Source organism: Canis lupus, chromosome X, assembly GCF_011100685.1.
Source record: "Canis lupus familiaris isolate Mischka breed German Shepherd chromosome X, alternate assembly UU_Cfam_GSD_1.0, whole genome shotgun sequence".
In the NCBI taxonomy this organism is placed as follows: domain Eukaryota; kingdom Metazoa; phylum Chordata; class Mammalia; order Carnivora; family Canidae; genus Canis; species Canis lupus.
Window position 1 is genome coordinate 120907085 of NC_049260.1, and position 14818 is coordinate 120921902.

A 14818-nucleotide genomic window follows, 5' to 3' on the forward strand; every position below is an offset into this window, starting at 1 on the left:
TACTACAAATAGACCTGCAGTGAACATTCTTTTAGAAGTCTTTTTGTGGACATATATTTTCATTTTAAAGTGTTAAAAATTCATTAAATTATATAGTAAGATGAATATTTTTTTGGGGGGGTTTAACAGGCATAGATTCATGTAATCATGACCACAGTCAAGATAAAGAACACTTCCATCACCACCCAAAAAACTTCCTTGCGCTGTCCATTTATAATCACCCCTACTTCACCTCACTCTCAACCTCTGTCAACCACTGATTTATTCTGCATCCTGAGAGTTTTGTCATTTTGAAAGTGTTCTGGAAATAGTCATATAGTATACAATCTTTAGAGATTGTTTTTCCCCCTCAGCATAATTCCTTTGTTGTTGCAAGCATCAATAACTTTTTTTTCATCAATAACTTTTTATTGCTGAGTTGCATTTCACTGTATGGATGTACCATGGCTTATTCATTCACCTGTTGAAACAGGACGACTGGGTTGTTGCCCTCTTAGGGGTTAATTATTAGTAAAGGTGCTAGAAACATTTGTATACAAATTTTTGGTGGACATAAGCTTTCATTTCATTTCCCTAGGGTCTTGAATTTATGGCATTAATTCACATTCCCCTAATGACTGAAGGTGTCAAGCATTTTTTTATCATTTGAATATTCAGATGTTTTGCCTATTTTTAAAACAATGTTGCTTACTTTTTACTATTGAGTTTTGAAAATATTTGTATATTCTACCTACAAGTCCTTTGTCAGATATTTGATATGTAAGTACTTTCTCTAGCTTTTATAGCTTCTTTTTTCATTCTCTTAACAGTGTCTTTTGCAGAACAAAAGTTTTTAATTTGAAAGGATAGTGTTACCATTTTTTTAATTAATGGATTGTGCTTTCTTGCCTTATCTAAGAATTTATCACCAAACCACTCACAGGTTTTCTGTTTTTTTTTTCTCTGAAAGTTTTATAGTTCTGGGTTTAAGGTTTGTATCTATGATCCATTTTGAGTTAATACTTTTATAAAGTGTGAGGCTTACATTGAGGTCCATATTTTTTGGCATATGCATGTCCAGTTGCTCTAAAACCATTTGTTAAAATACGATCTTGTCCCTCTCCTGCACAAAAGCTCTTAGTGGTTTACCTTTGTTCTTAGAATGAATTCAGGGATGCCTGGGCGGCTCAGTGGTTAAGTGTCTGCCTTTGGCTCCGGGTGTGACCCCAGAGTCCTGGGATCGAGTCCCGCATTGGGCTCCCTGCATGGAGCCTGCTTCTCCCTCTGCCCCCCTCTCTCTCTCTCTCTCTCTCTCTCTCTGTGTGTCTCTCATGAATAAAATATTAAAAGAAAAAAAAAGAACGAAATCAGATAGCCTTTTATATGATCTGTAAGGCACACCACTCTCATGCTTACCTGTTCCCCAAACCTCATTTTGTGGCACACTCCCTATCTTACTCCATCCGCACTGTGAACTCTCACAGCTCTTTTCCAACACAGAACTTTGCACATGCTTATGTCCTCAATCTGAACTATTCTTCCACTGTATTGTCCCATGGTTGGCTCCTACTGGTCCTCTAGATCCACTTTGGTTCTCTCCCGTGGCACCTTGCTCTTTTTCCTAGGTCATGCTTTTAACAGTTCATAAATGTATAGTTATCTTGGGACTGTTTAGTTCATTTAATGCCACATGAAATTGTAAACTCTGTGAGACTGTGTTCTCAGTGCCCTGCACTGTCCTTGCTTTCATAAAACTTACTGCCTAATGTGGAGATGGACAAGTAAGCAAGAAACTATAATAATGTCACCATACCATGGAAATGTGTCTAAGTTCTTTCACTGTACCTTTGGCCCTGTTTTCTTGTCCTCCATATTTTGGATGTCCAGATCATCCTCACCACTCTAGAACTTGCTCTCTGAAGTCCTTCCTGCTGCCTGGGCTGGCAGGGCTCTCCCCTCTCTGCTTTCCCATTGACACTCTCCACTTGGCATTGAGATTACACAGACTGTCTTAACTCTTCTTCTAGAGAATCAAAAGCTCCGAGAGGGAAGTATCCAAACTGCATTCACCTTGTGCCTCCCTCTCTTTTCAGAGAATACTTTGTCTTCTTAAATTAACTTGCTTTCTGATTTCTAGGATACGAGCCTCTGAGTAGCCATGTGTCACTTTGCCAGTAAAAATTAATAGAGCTGACATGTAGAATGAACACGAAAAAAGAAGGCCAAATTTAAAGTTCTATCTCCTATCTACACAGCCAACACTTAGGTTATCTGTGCTTTAATACAGAGTGAAGACATGTCCAAAAAAGAAAGTCTTTCTTTTAACGTATGCTGGAATTTGATCTCCTTTATTTCCCCAACTGGCTCAGTAATAGTCCCATGAAAGTGACAGAAGAAACACATAGAATGTCACCTTTGAGAAATGATTGAGAGAGTGGATTGTAAGGTAGGAAGTCTGAGGTGCCAAATAAAATGTGGGCTGTTCGGTAAAACCTACCATGAACGTATGTACCCAGACCAGGACCTCTGAATCCACTGGCTGTATTAAAAAAGAAGTTGGTCCAGCTTTTTTTTCCATGTAAAAATATTGTGCGCATTTCCTTTTTTTTGAAGTGCTGTGTCAGGGGAATGATTTTAACTAAACAATGTTGAGCTTTAACTCATACAACAGTTTTCAAACCATTGCAAACTGGAAGAAATATTCGATAATAGATCTAAATACAAAAATAGTGAAGTTTGCAAGTAAATACACTAGCAGATAAATTATAAACACAGATCTCAGCTGTCAGTTCCAGTCCTTCAAAGACTCTCTTCTCTTGGAGTAGGAGATACGTCCTTATAGAACCCTGTGCTGTGCTTCAAGACTTGGTATAAAAGGCTTATTAGTTAGTGGGAACAGAGCAAACTGTCTTCCCACACAGTGCTGGTCTCTTGTCTGATTTATGAATTTCTCCTGGAATGAATTTTCCACAAATATATGATGGAGAACTGTGTAGCTTTGACATTCAGTCTGCCTGTGAATGTTAGCAGTGTTAGCCTCTGGCACCGAGGCTAAGGCCCAGGCGTGTTCCAGTGACTCACCAACCAACACGATATGTCGCCTTTTCTGTTTGAAAAAGGGGCAGACCGCGGAACACTAATCAGATGCTAAAAGGTCCCTTCTTGTTTACTTAATATTTCCATGCTGGTCAGAAGAGGCCAATAACAGCAATATTCTGTTCAAGATGATAAAACCTTGGAATTTTTTTCTTTATTTTTTTAACATTTTAAAAATTTAAATTCAATTTGCCAACATATAGTATAACACCCAGTGCTTGTCCCATCAGGTGTCCTCCTCAGTGCCCGTCACCCAGTCACCCCAGCCCTTCACCCACCTCCCTTTCTGAAACCCTTTGTTTGTTTCCCAGAGTTAGGAAGGGGTCTCTCATGGTTTGTCTCTCTCTCTATTTTTTCCCACTCAGTTCCCCTCCTTTCTCTTATAATCTCTGTCACTACTGGAAAACTTTTCTTTTGATTATTGATGACTGACCATATTTTCATAGCCATAAAGTTTTTGTTGACTTGGTGTTTGCTTGCTTTCCATTCTTGGACAGCAGGGCATTGCTTATTATGAGTTACCTGCCCTTCAAGGTATGGAGGACATCAGGCTATGGCTTTTACCATGTTGATGGTATGTACTTTTGAAGTGTGCATTTCTTGTTTTTCTCTTCTGGTGAGGAAATACCACTGAGTGCTGTTAGATGTCTTTCCTCTTTGGAAATGTTTGTGGAAAGCTGGTGTAACCAAGAAAGCACATTAGAGAAGTTCACACTGGCCCTTTAGAGAGTGGTGTTTTCTATGAAATGGATGGAGTAAGCCTTTGGTGGAAATTTTCCCACTTGGATGCCACCCTTTGTAAAACACTGAAATATATGAGGGTCAGAGCATTTAAACTTTGTTGCTTTTCAGTTGTGTATCAGCAGTGATTGGAAATAAGTCTGTTGGGGCACCTGGGTGGCTCAGTGGTTGAGCATCTGCCTTTGGCTCAGGTCGCAATCCTGGGGTCCTGGGATCGAGTCCCACGTCGGGCTCCCTGCATGGAGCCTGCTTCTCCCTCTGCCTGTGTCTCTGCCTCTCTGTGTTTCTCACGAATAAATAAATAAAATCTCTAAAATAAATAAATAAATAAATAAATAAATAAATAAATAAATAAAATGTTAAAAAAAAACAAGTCTGTTAACATATCACTAAAACAAGAATTGAGTTTTCTTAGCTATGTGATAAGAGTAATAACCTCCCAAATCATTTTAAAAGGGACTCCGTATTTTCAACATTTGAAACTCCACAGTTGTTTTTAGGTCTTCATATTGTAATGTGTAAAATCATCTGAACTTCCTGTATAATATAGGTTTGGTAACATAGCATTTTAGTTATATTAGCTTCAGATATATCAGTTATACATCAAATACATATCAGCCCGCACAAAGAATATGATTTTAAAAGCCACAAGAATTTATGTCCATGGCTTCAGCAGGAAAAAAGGAAGATGCCATTGGTACATTTGCTTAGTTACCCTCTCATGAGTACCAGTTCTCTTGACATTTTGGCCAAGGAGCAGTGACGGGTGCAGTGCAGTAGGGAATCTGAGAGGAGAAGAACCAAGTATTTCCCAAGCCATCGTAGTTCACTTTCTGCCTGTCTCCCAACCTTCACATACACTCACCTACAAACACACACACACACAAACATTTCCCTGCTCTATCCTTTTTGGCCAGGAAATATATACTCTTTTTTTTTTTCCAGAATTTGCACTTAAAAACTGCCAGGATCTTCAGTATAGGATAGTCAGTAATATAAATTACTCTACTGGAGAAGACTGGATATTCAAATAGCACACTGCTTCATTCAGAGTATCTGTAATATTATACTTTGCTCCTCCCATAAAAAAAGAAAATAAAAACTTTAAAAAAATATTTTATTTATTTATTCATGAGAGACACGGGCGGGGGGGCGGGCAGAGACACAGGCAGAGGAAGGGAGGGAGGGAGGGAGGAAGGGAGAGAGAGAGAGAGAGAGAGAGAAAGAGAGAGAGAGGCAGAGACACAGGCAGAGGGAGAAGCAGGCTCCATGCAGGGAACCCGATGCAGGACTTGATCCCGGAACTCCAGGATCACACCCTAGGCCAAAGGCAGGTACTAAACCGCTGAGCCACCCAGGGATCCCCAAAAGTAAAAACTTTTGAGAATAAAAATGATCATTTAACCCAAAAAACAATTTTGGAAGCAGTTACTAAAAAGTGTTTCATACTCAAATGGTAAAATATTTTTTAAAAGGGGGTTGAATCCATCAAAGTCCTTCCCAAGTGAGAATAGATTGGGCTTCTCTGGTGGGACTCAGGTTTTCCATTGGCTTCCAAAGTCATTGAGAGAAAAGAAATCCTTCACTTATTTTTTCAAAAGTTTGATATATTAAAATTCCATAGTCTTTCATTTGAGAGAATTCCTGAGAAGCTCCAGGTGTATTCACCAAAAACAATTCTTGGAAAACTTTCTGCCAAATGATCAATTTGTCCAGTGGCCAAATTGCCAAAAATCAATTTATTCAAAACCAATCCATCAAATGTCCAGTTGACAAAATTTATGCGAATGTATTGATTCATCAAAAAGCTTAAGCTTTTTGAATATATTCTAAGGGTTGATAAACAGTTTTCTGAAAAAGACCACATAGCAAATATTTTAAACTTTACAGGCTATATAAGGTCTCTATAGAATATTCTTTGCTTGTTTTACAACTTTTTCAAAAAAGCAAAAATCATCCCTACCTCATACAAAAATGGGCAGCTTCCAATTTTACCTCATGGGCTGTCGTTTGACAGTAATATCCACACTCACTGTCGGGCTCAAACTCACAACCCCCAAAATCAAGAGTTGTGAGTTCTACCAACAGAGCCAGCCAAATGCCCCATGGACCACTTATATATTTAATTAATTATCTTTTCATATGAATATATTATTCTTGAGTATATGCAGTGGCTACATTCTTAAATATAGTCAATGGATATATTCTTGTAATCAGCATTTTAAGGAGTATTCCATTTGTTAGAAGTTAAAAATCACAGAAAGAGTACCATTCTTATGAATAAGCAGCAGTAATTATTCTAGGATTTCATACGAAAAAGTTTTAGGTTATTTTAGTGTAGTATTAATCCTGTCAAAAATTCATTTTCTATTTTTTTAATGATCTAGCATGTTTTCAGATTTTATCACCACTGACTCATTTGCCAAGTTTACCAATTTTCCCAAAATGTATATCTTTTAAATGTCAAAGTTCAGTGATTTAGAGTAGATTGAAAGGTTTCAACAGTTTTTGAAGATACCTGGAATATTTTCCATGGTCATTTTTTTTTTAATTTTTATTTATTTATGATAGTCACAGAGAGAGAGAGAGAGAGAGAGAGAGAGAGAGAGAGAGAGAGAGAGAGGGGCAGAGACATAGGCAGAGGGAGAAGCAGGCTCCATGCACCGGGAGCCCGACATGGGATTCGATCCCGGGTCTCCAGGATCGCGCCCTGGGCCAAAGGCAGGCGCCAAACCGCTGCGCCACCCAGGGATCCCCAGTTTTTTAATCAGCATTTTAAGGACAGTTCCATATTTCTGTACCCCAGTTTCCTACTGCTGCAACTGGATAGAGCAGGCAACAAGAGAGGAAAAATTTGTATTGGGAAAAAGAAATGAAGAAGAGCCAAGAATCCAGCACAGCCTCATGTTGGGTTGAGAGGGAACTTGTTGTGTCCATGAGAGAAGGAGATCAGGAGCCAAGTTGCTGCCTGAAGGTCCCAGAACTCTGAAATCCGTACTACTACAGTCTTGAGCTCTGCCAATCCATTGCACTATAAATATTATGAATAGTTTTAAGAAACATGTTTTTGGTAAATCATTATATTTAGCCAGTTTGGCAAATAGATCCTTTGGCCATTTAGCCAAATGGTCCATTGGCAAGTTGGCTTTTGGCAAATTTGATGTTAATAAATCGACTTTGTGAATCACTCCGCTTCCATCCTAGAAAGCAGAGGCTTTCTGAAAGTGAAGCCAGAAGTGGGGCAAGTTTCTATCCTTTCTGGAAAGAATGGAGAGCATAGTAGCGTGTACAGACTATTTGGCAGAGTTGGTAAGAGCACATACTCATTTGTGGTTCATTCTGTGGAGGATGTTCATAGGTTAGTTTGTGGTGTGACTTATTAAGGAATGGAACTGATTTTAACATGTGGTCTCTTAATTTATGAGACAAACATGTTATAATTAATAAAAACAAAGTCATACTGTACATGTGGCATGGCAAAATCAAGACATTTCCAGCTTGAGTTGAGCAAAACTAAAGATTATCTAATTTCTACTACTTCCTTGTAGAGGAGGAAGAGTAAGCTTTCCTCTCTTTCCAGGTTCTTGGTTGAGATGCCTTGTTATAAAAGACAGATTGACAGGAGAGAAATAGAAATTTAATAGCATATATAGCTCCTGTATATGCACATGGGAGAGACCCAGGAAAACTGAGTAACTCCCTGAAATAGCCCAAGCCACTACCTTAAAAGTCATCCATAGCTAAAGACAAAAGATGTTTGGTGCGAAGAGGACAGTTATGGAGGCTATCAGGAAAAGCACAGTAAACAAGGGTATGGTGGCTGTGTGGATTTAAGTCCTTGCCTTCTCCATTGTTAAGAGTTTCTAGAGAGGGAGATAACACTTCTAAATAGAGATTTCCCATATAAATGTAAATGTGTCTAACAAAAAGGTAACTTCTACTCAGTTCTCAGAGCTTGACCTGTGTCTCTTAAGAATAACCAACCAGTTCACCACTAATAGAGCTTGAGAGGTGGAAGATTGATTTAGGAAAATTAACCACAGCTCCCCTGAACCCTAGTCTAAGCAGACAGGCAGAGTACTAGTGCCTTCCAGATCAATCTTTTTCCAGTAGCAGCTCTGAGTCTATGCATCCTGCCCCTTAGAGACCCAGCTGAGCCACAGGTTCTTGTGAGGACAATGTCTTATTCTCCTCTTCTGTTCCTTTGAGATTCTTCACTGCAAGGCAGTGGATAGCAAAATAGCCAAGCATGTCAGAGAAACTCCACCAGCAGTATTGAGCCCAGGCTGCTATGGGAGAGAGTGGAGAAGCTGGTGCCCAGGTCTGGTAGTGGCAGTTCCTTGGGGTCCAGCAACTCAGGATCCCAGCCTGTGTCCCATCCGGGGTCTCCAGAGTGTCTCAGGGGAGCACTTCAGAGTGAGTTCATCATCCAAATCTGAAGGCTCTTCATCTCAGTGCCTTGAAAATGCAGTGAAAAAATGTGAAGATTAGAAGTTTTTAGACCTCTCAAGCCTGCTGATTAGACTGCATTGGCCAAAGAACTTCAAGCAGTGGAAGATGTGTGACCTTCACACCAAGTGACACATGACTACTCATCCAGTGAGGGGTCAGGGACAATAGATGAGGAAGACGATGATGTAGAATAAGAAGGGGCTGAGGAACCCACCTCTGGACTGAGGACACCAGAGCAGCATCTTTGAATTTGAGCAATGGTGAAACAGAATCCATGAAAACTGTGATTGTCTATATGATGCTGTAGAAAGTGAACGAGTCATGGCCCCATCCAAGGAGGGCACTCCTATCATCCACTAGACTCAGTCCACTGGTAACACATTCCAGAAACACAAGTCTTCTTCCTTCTTTACACTTTTTGTAGACACCGGATTGCTACAGATTTCTCCATCTGGTGGGACAGCAGTGACTTCTGTGGTGGGATTTTCCTGTGATGGACTAAGACCAGAAACCATAAGCAAGATCCTACCTGGAAGGGCTCAGTGGTCAGTGTGAATGCCATGAACACTAGACCACAGAGTGGCACTCCAGAGATTCATAAATATAAGAAGAGCTTTAATCCTGAGATTCTGTGTGCTGTCTTATGGGGAGTGAATTTTTTAGTAGGCATAGAAAGTGGCCTGATGCTGTGAATTACTCCACAATGATCCAGAAATTGAGAAAAAGCAAGGATGGACAACTGTGGGGGATTTGGAAGGATGTGTATACTATGAAGTTGTAAAATATGAAAGAACAAATTTCTGGTAATTTGCAGAGTTCTGTGAAGGTCTTTGCATGGACACACAAGCCATATCACAGATTTATAGCCTTTGAGTCATTTGGAGAATTGGTACCTAAACCATTACTGGTGGATATCACTGTTGGGGGAAGGCCAGCGGTTGAAAGTGATCTGTGGATCCTTGGCTGGACATGCCACTGATGTGGATTCAGGAGAGGTCTATGATATTTATCAACCAACACACATAAGAAAGAACCCAGACTCTGATCCAGTGTAGCCTCAAACCCTATGCAATCATCATACTCCCCAACACAGATGGCATGGATCTTCTGGTATGCTATAAGATGAAAGGGTTTATGTGAATACCTATGGAAAAATCCCCAAGGATGTGGTTCTGAAGTGGGGAGAGATGCCAACATCTGTAGCATATATTCAATCCTGTCAGACATTAGGCTGGGGAGAAAAGGCCATAGAGCTCCTTTCTGTGGAAACTGGTCACTCGGATGGTATGTGTACGCACAAAAGGGCTCAAAGACTAAAATTCTTATGTGAATGCAAGGACAAGGTCTTCTTTGCCTCCGTTCCATCTGGAGGCAGCCACAGGGTTTATTTCATGATATGAGGCAGGGCTTTTCTGAGCTTGTAGAAATGGTGTAATGAGGATTGCTGGCCCCCAGAGTTTTCAAGATCCTGAGAACTTGGAATTCCTTGCATCATGGGGCTCAGAGCTGCTAGGACAGCTGTGTGCTGTGTGTGTGTGTGTGTGTTTGTGTGTGTGTGTGTGCGGGTGTGCAGGCACCATATATGGGGTGTTTAGTTTGTTTTTTTTTCTCACTTCCTTTATGCACCTCTTACCAGCTTATCCCCCTTCTCTTTTTTTCCCTACTCAAAAATAAATCAAGGCTGCAATACAGCTGGTGCTGTTCACATTCTTTAAAAAAAAAAAAAAAAAAGAATAACCAGCTCAAGATAAATCGTTGTGACAAAAGGCATATTTTGGGATTGCAAATTATTCCTTTTCACCCTGGTGGGGGTGACGTAACTATTGCCCTCACTGGTACAAGGAGTTGTCAGACTGGGTTTATATTCAGACTTTGTCATTTATTATGACCTTATATATTATTCACCTTGTGGAGCCTTATCTCCCCCATCTGTAAAGGTGGGATGATAATAGAACACATGCCATTGAATTATTTTAGGATACAGAGATAATATGTGAAAGATACCCACTACGTGGTAGGAACACAGTAAATAATAGTGTCTCCCCTGCCAGTCAGAGGTGAGATTGGTGGTGGGTAAGGAGAAAGGTTAGTGAGCAGTTGCCTTAGAACTGAAGGTGGTGATGGGGCACTCACTTCAAATTACTGATTTCCTGAACTGATCAGAATCATCCCCTTCACCTTCTGCCTTTAGGTAAGTTTCCCCAAATAAACTAATTACATCTTCAAATAATGTAAGTCTATTAAGGTAACATTCTCCAATAATTTATTTATTAAAAGGTATTATAGTGAAAGAGAAGAAATATTTAAAAGGCAGGGTAATTATTATCTATTAGTAGGGATCAGTTTGTACATTCATTCAGGAGCTCTTTACAAGTGTGCATCATATGCACATCCACATCACCATACAACACCCGTCTCCACCCACCCCCCAACCCTTGCCCAAAGGAATAACCATCTGGGTGACCTTTAGCAATAGCACCTTTTGCTCCCCAGTCTGCTTATCTTAAAACACTGGAGAGTCTGCTTGTTGGCTCTGAAGGAATAGAACAATGATAGCATATGCAGAACTCATCTTTGTGGAACACATTTTCTAGGAGAGAGAATTAAAATCACAAAAGAACCATTTTAGAGCAAATTACAGTCTTATATATCCCAAATCATATATTTAAGTGGAGAAGAACTTAAAGGAATGGAGCAATCAAAGGGAGAATGACTAATGAGGGCATTTGAGATGAGATGATCACGTTAGCCTGTACAGATTACAAAGCACTTTGTCCCAGCATTATTTCATCTTTACAAGAACACTGCAAGGTACATATTATGAGTTTTACTTTAAACATTCAGAAGCTGGGGCTCAGGGAAGCTAAAAGACTTGCTCTAAGGTTCACAGCTAGGAAGTGTCAGGGCTGAGGTGTGAGCCCTAGGCTGGGCAACCTCAGATTCTGTCCATCTTCCTTTGGCAGCTCTGGAATGCTGGACACAATGGTGGGAATAGGGGATTGGGAGAAATAGGCTGTTTCAGGCGTCATTCCTAGGGGAGCACTGAAGAGAATAATGACTTGGGGGGAAGGTGGGCTTTGGAGATGCTAGTACCAATGCAGTTGTCAAGGATGGCTGAGATACAGCTGGGCCTGGAGGAAAAGCGGCTGCCTGCACCTTGACCTGAGAGGTCCCATTTCTGACAGGGAGTGGTGGTGGGGTGCTTCCATGAGCCTACAGACTAGCTCTGGTTAGAGAACTCTTGAAAAGTAGCTTCTTACACTTTGCTTACAACCTGCGACTCAGAAGGGAAACCTGACTCTCCTTTCTGCCGTCACTTCAGATGAGATAATCTCAGCTGTTAAGTTAAACAAGGAGCGACAGTTAAGATTCTATTTTACTGTCACTAGTTTCCTGACTCTGCCACAACTGTTCAGAACACTTTAGTTTATTCTGCATTGATGTATGAAAGGACAGTATTCATTGGACATCTTTTCATATTTACGATTTCATTTATATAGCAAGTAGAAATAGATGAGTTTATTTGAGCCAAGAACCGTCCTCCATCATAGTAATTCAGCAGTGTTGAGTGCTTTACCAATGAATATCAAACCTTGGTAAAAATTTAAGAGAGAGAGAGAGTAAGAAACATTAAGGGCTCAATATAAGAGTCACATTTTGAGGTTTTACATAATGAGAGAGAGAAGTACTTTTCTTCATTAAATCAGAAAGTGTTGGTCTCATGTAAATACAGCTAGCAAAGTGTTCTTTGATCATTTTCTTTCTTTTTGAAGATTAACTGATGTGATTTAGAAAAGGAAAGTTCTGTTTATATCTGTTCCTGACCAAAGGCCAGCAATGTTTTATGGTTGCAAACTCTCTGTTACACCTCCTGTCCTGAGTCTGAATTCATTATTTATATGTATAGATTAGTTAGGTATGAAGTACTCTTTAATGCTTTTTTTTAAAGCAATGTATGTGCTTATTTTGTTACTTTTACATTCTGATTACAACTCAGAAATTTGCCATCTATATTGACAGAGAAGCATGAAATATGAATTCATGGAAGAATTTGGAAAACTATTACATTCTTGATATCCAAGCAGTGGATTTAAAGCAAATCGTAATCACCTCACAGTGTTTCGTTGTCAAATTCGGTGTCTTGTTCAGTAAAACTCACTGCATCCTTTGATACAGCACTGTCCAATAGAACCTTTTGTGATGACAGAGATGCTCTTTAATCTGCTCTCTAATACCATGGCCACTAGCCACATGTAGCTACTGCACACTTGAAATGTGGCTGCCACACCAAAGAAATCAATTTTAAATTTTCTTTAATTCTGCTTTTAATTTAGCTACATGTGGTGCATGGCTACCATATTAGGCAGTTCAGCAGTATATTCATTCACAGGCTGTTTATCTGAGGTATAAAGATATTCGCAGTTTAGAGGCCAATATAGTGACATTTAATTACTTTTAAGGAACAGATAGAAGCCTCCGTTTGTTCCTGAAAATAATTGTGTCATGCCAAGAAGCCCTGGGGTGAGAAATGTGCAAATATTTCAATTGAGTTGGCTGGTCAAATTGTTTATTCCTTTGTTCACTCAGCAAATATTCACGAGCACTTGGTAAGTGCTCTGCATTGTGCTAGGTGCTGGGGATACAAGAGGTTCAGTGCATGTGCATTACCTTCAAGAAATTCATTAAGTAGAAAAGGTGGACAAAAAGTAAACTTTCATACAAAACAGAGTAAAGAAAGAGTGAAGAGTCAATGATGACTTATACGATTTAGTCTTGGGAGACTGGGTGAAGAGTGGCATTTGTCACCAATAGAGGAGACACTGGAGGAGAAGGAAGAAGATGAGGAAGATGAGGAAGAGGAGAAGGGGTCTCATTGGACCACCTGGAGTTAAGGTGTCTAATGTTAGACATCCAGACTGCACATCCTGAAGGCAGTTGGATATTTGGGTCTATACCTCAGGGAGAGGTCTTGAGATAGAGTTATTAGAGTTGCCCTTAGTTGAAGCCAAGAAACAAAATGGAGTCTGCAAGAAGATAATATAAAGAAAAAACAGAAAGTGAAGAACATTCTGAAAGAAGTACCAACACTTCCAAAGTAAGAAAACATTCTATTAGACTTAGCTGCTTATAAATTGAGTCAAAGACCGAAAAAAAATAAAGATATAGATATTCTTTTAGGAACTTTACTTTTAAATGATGTCAGGATAAATTTCTAAGTAACTCTGTTGATGTTACTTGATGCTGAAAGTCAAACCATTAAGAAATACATAGTAGACATTTTATAGCCCCATCATATACACAAATGACTGAATTCACTCATTAAATAGTTGTTTTATACCACTTAAATCACTCCTTCCTAAATGTTGTATATTTTGATATTTAAAATATATTTTTCCCAAGCTCTTCTTAGTTTTCTACCATTAAAAAATAAATGATGTAAGAGGCACCTGGGTGGCTCAGTCTGTTGAGCATCTGACTCATGGTTTTATCTCGGGACATGATCTCAGGGTCCTGAGATTGAGCCCTGCATCAGGCTCTGTGGTCAGCAGGGAGTCTGCTTGAGATTCTTTCCTCCTCTCTCTGCCCCTCCCAAGCTCTCTCTCTCAATCTCTCTCTCAAATAAATAGATGTCTTTAAAAATGATGTAAATAAAATTGACTTTTTTTGGCTGTGTCCCGTGAAATATCGAATGGAAAAGTTCTCACCTTTGGATCAGGATTGACTTTCTGAAACCTTGCAGAATAATCCAGTTATTTTATTAATCTCGTGTTTTGTGAATGAATTGGGACGGTTTCACATACCGTTTTGTCACTGTGTTGCCACCTTAAGGACTTGTTTTTTATCATATCTGTTACCAGACTCCAGTTTCTCAATTTTGTGGAGTGATGGAGCTTTTTACTCTTTGGCCTTGGCCTGCAAAAGAAAAACTCTAGAAAACAAATTACATTTCCATAACAGATCTCCAGGACATTTTTAAGGCTTAAAAAGTAATTTCAGTATTAAAACCAATATTCTCATTCACTCTACTCTCTCCTCCCCACACCATCCCTCAATCTCCCCCTACTTCTCTCTCACCTTCCACTCACTTGGTGAAAAATAAGCTAGTACTTAGACTCCAGTGCCAGGAAGCTGCATTCTTACCTTGGGCATCAAAATTCTAATTTTGATAGAAATGAATTGTTAATGAGCCAAAGAGTAGAGAGTTTCTCTAATTACAGGAAACAGAAACAAAATTAAATTTGGCCTGAAGGCATTTTTTTGTAATTGTAGTTGGTTTAAAAATTAAGAAGATTCACTCATACGCCTTGGCTTTTTTTTTTTTTTAAGCTTGCTTTGCTCACCACTGTTAACCAGAGGCATTGAGACCTGTGGCAAACTTCATTCTCATGAGGGTCCAGATGATTCATTTTATAGATACGGCACAGAACAACTTTCTCTGTAGGAATAGCAGCACCTCAAAGACAAAGATGTGATGTATTAAGAAAAATAAATATTTGTTCTTATTTGAACCTTATTTTTACTGTATAATAGAAAATTTAGATTTAAATGG

General features: G+C 39.4%; 1 protein-coding gene and 1 pseudogene across 6 annotated transcripts in view; both read left to right on the forward strand.

Moving 5' to 3' along the window:
• The window catches only part of PASD1 (PAS domain containing repressor 1), a 93099-nt gene that overhangs the window by 63987 nt on the left and 14294 nt on the right, over positions 1-14818 (forward strand). The gene's annotated exons all lie outside the window — the stretch shown is intronic.
• On the forward strand, positions 1753-9668 carry LOC111094804 (annotated as a pseudogene).